This window comes from Crassostrea angulata, chromosome 7 (assembly GCF_025612915.1).
Source record: "Crassostrea angulata isolate pt1a10 chromosome 7, ASM2561291v2, whole genome shotgun sequence".
In the NCBI taxonomy this organism is placed as follows: domain Eukaryota; kingdom Metazoa; phylum Mollusca; class Bivalvia; order Ostreida; family Ostreidae; genus Magallana; species Magallana angulata.
In genome coordinates, this window is record NC_069117.1 from 60,213,087 (window position 1) to 60,224,623 (window position 11,537).

An 11,537-nucleotide genomic window follows, 5' to 3' on the forward strand; every position below is an offset into this window, starting at 1 on the left:
GATCCAAAAATAAAGGGAAGACATTAATGTATTGATGAGATACTACGACGTCAACTAACAATTTCTTCTCACAAAATCAGAAATTGCTCTGAGAGAGAGAGAGAAAGAGAGAGAGAGAGAGAGAGAGAGAGAGAGAGAGAGAGAGAGAGTTCCTAGTTTAGGCCTCCGTGGTGGAACAAAGTCCATGAACACGACCCCCCCCCTACAGAGCAATTGTTATCATGTCTTCTCGGTGATACAAGTATACGATAGCGCAGCACTTGAACACTCCATATAAAGTGAACGACGCGAGAGTCTTAACCGACTATTGATCTATCGATCTATCGATCCGTGCCCAGATAGGGACCTAGACTTGGGGGGTAGCGTGCAGCGCGGCAGAGAGATTTCTTCTCAAGGTCACGGTCCTAGAGAGATAGACAGAATGACTTAGGGATAGAGAGATAAACAGACGAACCTTAGAACGAGTTATGGGATATTTGGACAGACTGAAAAACAAAGTGGTAACTAAAGAGATTGACAGAGTGATGAGGAAAATAGTACTAGACAGATAGTCAGATTGAAGAACAGACGGTCTTAAAGAGGCAGACTAGACGTAGATAGTCATAAAAAATTAGACATATTGAAGAAATTGTCTATCTGCTGAAAATCAACGAGGCGTTTGGTTGGAAGATTGTTCAACAAAGGAGATTCAGAAAGAAAAGAGATTGAAAAAAAAGAAAGAGGTTATTAATAAGAGATTGTTAAACAAAGAGGGTTAAATTCTAAAGTTAGACGGTGAACTTGTACCAAGGTCGGTCTTGTAGGAAGATAGGCAGATTTGAAAACAAAAACGGTACCAATAAGGATTGACAGATTGACGAACAAATACGGAACCAGCGTTAGAACAAAAGAGTGGCGATGGGGGGGTGTTGCCGGGGGGGGGGGGGTGTTTGCCGGTTTATTCCGGAGACTGGAACTAATGGGGATTTCCCTTTTGAGCAGCAAATGCATCCTGTTAACTTATCACTCCTTCCTTGTGTGCTCAAATGACTACGGTTTTGTTCTTTTTATAGACTTTACTCCAAGTCTTTGTTTGAATAAGGCAACAGTCATTTTTAATTAAACTGGGAAAAACCTTGGTCTCTATTAAACCGTGCATCTACAGTCTCGCGAGGTTCTAGGGAATAGTGGTTAATCGTATAGATACCACCCCCCCCCCAAATACAATACCCCCCCCCCACCAAATAACCCCCCCCCCCCCCCGTTTGCTGAACCTTATAACAGAGGGCTCTGTTCCCGCTAACTCCGACAGTCTTATCCCCCACCCCCAGCCAGCCTTGGCCGCGGATTCTTCCACGGTCAATACAACTTTAAATAACACTAAGCTGCACAAAAAGTAATCTCCAAGTTGACATTATCATATTGAATTGAATCTCGCAATGAATAGGGTGTGTTCAAATTAAGGCCCTGCTTTTTGCGTACAATGCATGACGTTCTCTAACACGCCCCAGGAGATAACAGGATAGCAGGAAAATGATGCAAGTTATTCATCACCTTAATTTCTTTTTTAAAAATGCCAGTTAAGCTATAAGTAAAGGATTGCGTCCCACTTCACGTGTTTGTTACTGAGTGAGGAGATAGAGTTCCTTAATTTGATTATTCCACTATTGACTGTGGATCGGGGAATGTGTGAGTCAGTTCCTTCTGAGCCGGGAAACTGACTTTAAATATTTTTTTTAGATTTGAAAAAATAGGTTATTGCACCTAACAGGTCGGCCATAACATCCTGATGACAATCTAAAAAAAGAAGGTTGCCGCCTGTCACATACATTACACATTTTTTACTTCAAGATAATTGGCTGTACTCTACAGAGAGAGAGAGAGAGAGAGAGAGAGAGAGAGAGAGAGAGAGAGAGAGAGAGAGAGAGAGAGACTGTTCATATGTATAAGGGGAAGAGATTGAGGAGAGACCTTCGTTTACTCGGGGTGTTAGGAATCATGAGTATTGATACACTTCAATAAAACACATTATCTGGTCTGTTCGAAAGAAATAGTTGAAGTATTCTCTATTTTTTTCTGTAATGTATATCAGATATAACATCCGCATACCATGCACGAATAATCTGAACTTTATTCAGTGAATTTTGTCAAGAAATGAATGTCATTATCTCATTCTCATGATCTCCGTGCATCGCTTCACAGCAATACAGAATCCCCCGTTGGGAATCCGCCCACTGTATACATTATACATTATGTATTCCGAGAGCTCAGCATCTTTCAGCGGATCATGGAGGTCATACAATAATAACGGAGTCGTCTGTCTGTGCGTGACCAGATGAATGGTTGTAGGAGATGAGTTTGACAAGAAAGCTGCACGCAATAAGAACACATCTTTCGGGGGTGGGGGTGATCCCGACCATTAGGGCTGCGGGCGTGGGAGACCGACCGGGTCAGGGGTGTGGCAGATATGGAATGACCTACAAATCTGCAATCTGGCGGATCAACATTAATGGAGCCCAGTCCGTCACCGGAACTACTTCCGCTCTGATTGACTCAGTGACGGTTCAGGATCTAGGTCGTCACGAACCTTACTCTGAGCTGCCATTTAACTGTTAGAAAATATCCTGGTGTTTTTCAAAATCTTTATTTAAGTATTTACAGTAATAGAAAATAAAACTGACGTGAAATCGATTGAAATACGTGACTTATCAGAGATATTCCCATTTAAAAGAATATTCTAAAAACTTTCCATGTTTTCTACACGTACATATTTCAACGTGAACGAGTACCTTGTGTATGTGTATGTACATGTAAAAGAGAATTTGCTAGGTTGGTTGATTCAATTAACACCCTTCCCAGTTCATTATCACGTAATGTTAACGAACCTCTTGTCAGACGTGCACCACACCGCGTTCGTGACCTGACGACCGAAGAAATACCTTGTTGACCCCCGGCAGGTCACCGTTCACTCGCCAACCCACCCCCTCCACGGAAGATCACCAGACAGCACACAGAGTCCGCCTCCTCTAATGAGTAAGACGATTCTATTTATAGACACATGCGTTTTGTCTACACGCGCATTCATCTGGGTTTTTAGGTCACGCATTGCTATTTCGGGTAGCGTAACAGTTTCTGCCACGAGGAAGATTGGGGATTCCCGGGCTATCGTATCGGTGAAGTCACACACCGAGGTTATATGGTTTTATGAAAGTACTTTAATCTGGTACGTATATAAAGTTTCGATTTCTAAAACTAGATCGATTTTTATGTGCTCTAAATTAGCGCATGCACATTCTGATGAACAAGATACATTTCTGAAAGGATGAGATTGAAGGGATGGGGTCGGGGTGCAGATGGAAGGGGGAGATGCGGTGCGAGGGGGGATGGTCTGGTCCCTTCCTTTGATCTCTCTGTGGTGGGTTGTTGAAAGGAGCGTGGAAATTGGTGTAAAAAAAAACGAGATCCGAGATAACAACCGAAATCTGGGATATCATCAAACACCCAGGATATCAACATATATCGGAAATATCTATGAGATATCAGAGATATCTCTGAGATATCAACATGTGTTTGAGATATCAACATATACTAGTATATGAGATATTAACATTTTTCTTGGTATCAACACATATCCGAGATATTAACTTATACTGGTATCTGAGATATCAACATATATCTGAGATATCAACATATATCTGAGTTGTCAAAACATATCTGAGTTAAAAGAGTTTGCATAAATCTGATGTGTCCAGATGTCATTCAGTATGTCTAAAATGTAGGCAGCTGAACTGTCAGCCTATATGGTAGTATAAAGAGCTTTAGTAGCAATCATTGCCTTTTGCGCACAATTTACTTACATGAACGACTATCTAGCAGTACCTCGATCGAGTCTCATGTAGATTTAGGTTTTCATACTCAGATCTCCTGCCAACATACAAAGGCTGGATGGGAAGGGCCGATGAGATGGTGGGGCGAGGATAAGAAAGGGTATTTGAATAGGAACATAAGTGCTGGGGATGACTTTCTGAATCAGAACGAGTTCGAGGAATGCCCTACTTTCTGAGCCCAGCCATACAGGTGTGTGGAACTTCTGACGTTATCCTGTTGACGCAGCTGCCGGTTCTGTGGGTGATAACCAGTGCTTCCTGTTGTTTACCCATGTTTCCAGTACAGGTATGTAGCATCGTCTTTGAAAGTGTGGGGAGGAGGCAGCCATACCCCAGGTCTTTAACCCCCCCCCCCCAAAAAAATCCAAACAAAAAAACAAACAAAACAAAAACACCCTCACTTCGTATCCCCTCCACTAATGCTACACTAGGTAAATTTGTCAGAAAGTATCCCCCCTCCCCTCCACTAATGCTACACTAGGTAAATTTGTCAGAAAGTATCCCCCCTCCCCTCCACTAATGCTACACTAGGTAAATTTGTCAGAAAGTATCCCCCCTCCCCTCCACTAATGCTACACTAGGTAAATTTGTCAGAAAGTATCCCCCCTCCCCTTCACTGATGTTACACTAGGTTTGTTAGAACGTAAGACCCCCCTCCCCTCCACTAATGCTACACTAGGTTTGTCAGGAGGTGAGCCCCCCCCCCCCCTCCACTGATGCTACACTAGGTTTGTCATGACGTGAACCCCCTCCCCTTCCACTAATGCTACACTAGGTTTGTCAGGACGTGAGCCCCCCCCCCCCCCATCCACTGATATTACACTAGGTTTGTCAGGACGTGAACCCCCTCCCCTTCCACTAATGCTACACTAGGTTTGTCAGGACGTGACCCCCCCCCCCCTTTCACTGATGTTACACTACAGGTTTGTCAGGACGTGAACCCCCTCCCCTTCCACTGATGCTACACTAAGTTTGTCAGGATGTGGTCTCCCTTTAAACACCCCCAAGAACTATAAACACTAAAAATTGCACTCACCCAGCAGCGACCACTGACACCACTGAATCTGAATGCTGCAAGTGTTTTACGAGATGACTGGTTCAATAGATTTATCATGTTGGTGAATAAATATGACGCCATGAAAATCCAGTGAAATGTGATGAAAAATCTACCCAAAAGAGGAACGTGGTTTTATGCTTTTAAATAATATATCTCAAATATTTCATTTGCCTGTCCATGCAAAGCCATACAGTCTTAGAGCTAATTATTTTGTGTCATTTTGACAAGCTAAAGTAGACGTTTTTTTCTCAAGTAGTCCGAAGATTCTGTAGTATGTGGTTTAAAAATGTGTAACTCACACTGGTAACATCATTTCTATCTACAGACGCAGACCGCCTGTTGAAGTACCTTTGTGGGACATCGTCTTGCACCATTAGAACATCCACTGTCTCCATTATACTGGCCTGTTTGTTTCTGTACTTTTGTGATTATTCATTCAATTTGAAAGCGTTTATTTTCAGAATTGTCTACATTAATTTTTATTGCTTATTGTGTTTAAAAATAGCATCAACATTTATTCAGAAACACAGGTTTAAGACAATTTTTTTTCTAGAAACTCATTTGTTTGTTTTACCTGTCCCTTCGTAATTTCTGATTGGCTAATGTCGTGTGTATACACAATTGCCGTTTTGTGCACGGCCGGGACGGGACCGCGCACGCATTTCAGATGCACGTTCCCCTGCATGGTCTGCTAAGATTGACAGCTTGGTTTCTCTTGACCTCGAATCAAAACTTTCTCTGCACTAGCTTGACACTGTTGTATATATTGTGGGATTTTATTTAATTAAACAGAATTCGTGGAAAACCACATTTTCACAATTCGTGAAGTCATTCTTAACTTTAATGCCCTCGCCGGAGATGGGAAACCAAGTCATTGATCAGGCCTCTCGGTGAAACATCATGTCCTTCCAAAACGTTCATTGTGACATCCCGACCTAGTAAGGTCAATTCAAGCGGTTTTCTTTTAACAGTCGTGATTTGTGGTTCATCCCCAACAGCTGACTGCTGATGCCATGATATAATTGTACAAGTTGAATGTGTGACGTGTCCTTTATAGGTATATAAAAGATATTAAGAACAAAAAATAAATGTAGAAATCCTCATCAGTTCAGTTTATTTAATTCAAGACCAATAATTCATGTCCGTTTATCAATCCATTGTCTATTTTGGAGGTTCCGTGTTCTCTTATATAAATCCAAACCTAAATTACGTTAATTCCTAGTTTACAAATCTTCTTATATTTTTATAGAGGCCGAACTTTTATATACACTGTCTACCCGATGGGTCGGTTAGTGGTCATCTTCGCTAGAAAAGGTTCCCAGTCCTCTCTGCTGCCCATTAAGGAGTTGAGGTGGAGATCAGAAACCCTTGACTTGGGAAGATATAAGTGGGACACAGTCATAGATCAGATGTCGCAGGACCGGGGAGGGGGTTACATTTATTAATAGATACGTGCAGTGAAGAGGTGAATTTATCTCCTTTTTTTATGTTCTATTTTTATCGGTATTAATGACCTAGAATATTTTTTTTATTAGATAAAATCATAAAAGTATTGTTGGGTTACAAAGTATTAGCTCTTCCATTGAAGATGAGTTGATGTTATACTTAAAATTTTGCCTGTTGTTTCATGCGGACGATACGGTTATTATGTCTGCGACTTCTGATGATCTTCAGGAAGCACTAGATGGATTCCATGTGTACTAGCTGTTCCCAATGGAAACTAAATGTCAATGTAGAATAAACAAAGATTTTAGGTTTTTTTTCAAAAGGCTCTATATAAGCCTAAAACTAGTTTTTATCATAATATTAAACGTTGTTGAAATTATGAGTGAATTCAAATATTTGGTTACTCTTTTTTCCAGTAGTGGATCTTTTTGTAAAGCCAAAAACACTTAGACTAGCGAGCACAGAAATCTATGTATGGTATTATTACAAAAATAAGATTCTTTAATCTACCCCTGTATTAACAACAGTTTGACCTGTTTGATAAAGTAGTAGTACCGGTATTGCTCTGCATGTGGTTGTGAAATTTGCAGTTACGAGAAAAGAGATTCTAGCATTTATTATTACTCTTCGCGTATTGAATACCAATTAAACTCATCCACTTTTTTACCACTTTCTGTATTATTACTAGTTTTCCTCATATTATTGCTTATTGACACGTGTATTACTATGTTGTATTATGATACTATACATAATATATTACACCCTTGACATTACTCATGATTCAACGCAAATACGTTTATGTACCTCATGTACCATTGAATGTTAATTATTTGAGAGAATAATTTGAATCGAATTTGATATATTTTGTAAACCCTATCTTTGACATGTAGACATCGGTTACTTTAAGTAGGACCAATATCATTATCAATGTAACATATGGCCAGGTTGTGTAAGCTCCAGAAAAATAACGAGAACAATTTGTTCTCGAATTAACATCACGGCATCGTTAACGCGTCATCATAATTACTTGTCAAATATTGCGTCCTCTTTATAATTACGAATCTCTTGCTCAAGAGTAAAATTTTGGTCTGGGTGAAACTCTTTACTCTACATGATCATTCACTTTTTATACCACTTTTTGTATTATATTACTATTTTTTTCTTATTTATGCTTATTTTCACATGTATTACTATGTTGCATTATGATATTTTATCTAATTTATTAGACCCTTGACATCACAATTTAATGCAAATATGTTATTGTACCTCATGTACCATGTATGTGAAAGGTTTGAGAGAATGGAATACTTCAAATCATTAAAACACAAAATGATTTTCAAACAGGTAATTGACATTACAAACAATTTTTTAACAAGCAATAAAAAATGGTAACTGTCTCGCCCGGTACATTTTTTCGTGGTTTCTCACCCTGTACGGCTTTTAGTGCATACTGTGGCAGTTGTACCTTTAGTCTCGTAATATCGCCAATTAGATCAGCAACAAGTACTCGCCGCACTTTAACGACTCCTAGAATCCCTTGAAGCGGACAGATTCGTCAAGGAACTCGCAGTGTGCACTTTAACATGGAATCAGAGGGTTCCACAAAGACTTAATGTATCCGAAGACGCGCTTCAGCGGTGACGGAACCCGGCATACAAAGAGTAGAGCGCGGAGACAGAGTACTGGGGACCTTTACTCACTTTTAACGCGCCCTTTTAATTGATTACGTTCGAGGAATAATTAGCCCTTATCTCTTCACTGTGTCACGAGATTGCGGAATAGCTGTCTCTGTGTTCATATAGCGGCCTTGCTATTACACACAGCTGTGTGCCTTTTTAACATAACACGAAGACTAGCACTTTACTCTGTAGGTAAATGTAAAAAGACAAAAGGTATATTAACATTCATACATAAATCATTATGGGCTTTGATTGTACCGACCCAGAGGAAGTGATCAATTTCTTCTGTGACATATGGTTGTCCACAGTAAGGGGTCGGAAAGAGGGGGGGGGGGGGGGTTCTCTTGTGTATTAAAAAACCAAACCATTGGTCTCACTTTTTTGGAGTAAGGTTTTATAAATCAGGATCTAGTTTGTTTACTACAAAAACGATAAACATTTAGAAAATTAAACTTTATAAACATGCGATTCCGTTCAGCCATAGACCTTTGCTGGATTTGGGGATTTGGCAACACATATTCACGAACCAATAACATATGTATCGATACTGAGTAAACCAATGTGTTATCAAATAAAGGACAATTTGATTTACCAGAAAAACTGACTCAGATTTAGATTTCTCTATGTATATCAAGCAATGTAGATAGCGAGTGTGGAGAAAAAAAAGTCGCACCAAGTGACGGGGCCGTCATTTAAAATTCATTTGTTAATTAGTCATCGAATATAACACGTGTGGCATAGAGATGTGTGTCACATCGAATTCTGTCTGTGAAAGGGCGATCCAACTGTCAACTGAACAAGTATGTATATACACACACAATAGAAGTACTGAATGCATGCTCTTAACCTTAAGAAACAATGGGTGAAAATGTAGTTTGAGTTTAACAAACAAAATTATGTCTGCATACAAAAGGTATTTTACGTTTGGAAAAACTCGCAAAATAAACAAAAAGTCCGTCTTTTTCTGCAGAAGTGTGTTTTCCTAGGTCACATGGTTGAAATTCTTTTTTTTTTTGTTGACATCCATCAACTTATTGCGACAGGTGAACGCACTTTACTTGGAGAAATAGACTCTAAGAACTCCAGACGACGCTTCCAAATAAGGAGAAGTAGTGACAAAGCGACCCAAGAGTTTGAGCGTTTAAATTAATTGTCATCTTTAGCAGTACACGGATGTACGATATGTTGAGATATTCGGCCTTCTTTCCGGAGGACTGGCAAATAGACAGCCCCTAGCTACCGGAAATTCCGCGTCTGACTGGAGAACAGATTTTTTATTTTGATTATTGGAATTTCATTAACGTGACTTCCCGTTGTCTTAAGCGTTCGTCTTTACCCTAGTTCTCAGAATAAACTATTATTAGGTGTTTCACTTTTTCCCATTTGGGCGGACTTTACTGGAAGTCAGGATTAGCCTGATCTTGGTTGTTTATCAATATTTAATACTTTAGGCGAACCGATTTACCGTGGAGATGATAAAAAAGGCTTAAATTTATTTATATATATAACAAATTAAAAATGTACAGAAAAAAGTGTGAGAGCCCCATAGAACTTTGTTGTTTAGAAAAAGGAGAGACAACTTAGGGTTTTTTACAGCTCACAGTAGACAGAGTACTGTTCCTTTGTGTGTGTGTGTGTGTGTGAGAGAGAGAGAGAGAGAGAGAGAGAGAGAGAGAGAGAGAGAGAGAGAGAGAGAGAGAGAGAGAGAGAGAGCTAGTTTATTAGTTTATGTATGATATTCCCTGCCAATCAGAATTTTTTTTAAATTTTGATTTGAACAATTTTGCCGTCATGTTTACATCTCATGTTCCGATAATAACAGTTTTCCAGTCATGAGAAAAATACCGCACCTAGGTGGTAACAGCGCAGTAGTGACATGATTATAATTAATACAGACTGAATTAATTTGCCTCATTACGGGAGTGTGTATATAACTGCGCGTGTTACTGAGTGACGACGGAAACTGGGGGTACTTCATTTACCGGCCATGGTCGACTGGTCAACTGTCCAACAGGGAAAGTTAACAGGACCAAAACTATGACAACCCTCAATATACGAATAATATAAAACAATGGTTAATACGTATAATACATCTAAATCACCACAGCACGAACTAATCATCTACAGGAGTGCTTCACAAACAGATGTATAATACCTATGAATGAAAAATTCTACAGAATCTCTTGGTCTCTTAAAGTCATATCACTGTGATGTGAGATAGATGTGTACAAATTAACTAGCCCCCCCCCCCCCCAATAAAAAAATAAGAAAAAGAAAGATAAAGAAAGAAAGACATGGATGAAATTACTGCTTTTTATTACATTTTCACAGCAGCACCTTGTTGTACCGGCTTCAGGAAGAGCAGACATCTTGCTTATTTTTCATTCACCTCTTTGATTTTTATAAAAATCGTTTGTATCATAATTGTAATTCATGGAGTGATATTGGAATTCGTGACATGAATCCATTGAGCTACATGTTTTGACAAGGTTAACATAGATAAAGTTCTCTTGACTTTTAAATTAAATCTTTATAGTTTTTGACAATAAACAAGAGACCTTTATAAAGTCAAACAGTGACGGACTGACCTTTGGGATCTTAAACTCGTTCTTTCATGAAGAGGTAAAAAAAATATTTCACGAATGATAAATGAGTTAAAAAAAATGTCATTTTAACAATACGATTCCAAATAATTTTTGAGAAATGCTGTTATATCCATGCCCGGATCCAAAATTTGCTTTCCAAGAGGGGTCTGATGCCTATTTTAGGGAATTTTACTACTTGAATTTAAAAAAATTCCAGAGCCCCCCTCCCTTCTTGATCCGCGCAATCACATGTAATTAAACACGCACTTGTCTCAGTGAAGCACGTGATCGCAACATAACGTTAATGACCTCTATTCTTGACATCCTAGGTCATTGACACGGTAAGACGGTAGTCTACGACAGTCCCTGGTAGTTACATATGTACTCTCCTCATTATGCCAGTACTGACAGTTCGGTGTGCACCAGATGAAGATCTAAATGATTTTTACCAGTTGTAGGTAGAACTTCCCGTACTTGCTCTATGCATGGCAATATCTTAAGGGGATAGGATAATGGCACCCAGGGACGTGGTTGACTTGGTGGAATGCTACAATACTGGCCGAGATATTTTGTGAAAAATCTGGTCGGTGCCCTCCCTTCGACCAATGTTTTCTCTTCATATCAAAGTTCCGCTCCCCGCCCCCCAAAAGATAACCATAGAGTGTCTGCTTGTGCTTAAGAGACCCCTAAACTCTGGAACACGGCGAAGAGTTCTTAGTCAAATGAGTCATGTGTAAAGGTCACAATGAGTCGTGTGTGAAGGTCACACAATGATTCATGTTTAAAGGTCACAATAAGTCATGTGTAAAGGTCATAATGAGTCATGTGTGCAGGTCAAAACGAGTTGTGGGTGATGGTCACAATGAGTCATGTGTGGCGTTTCCACAATGACTCGTGTGTAAAT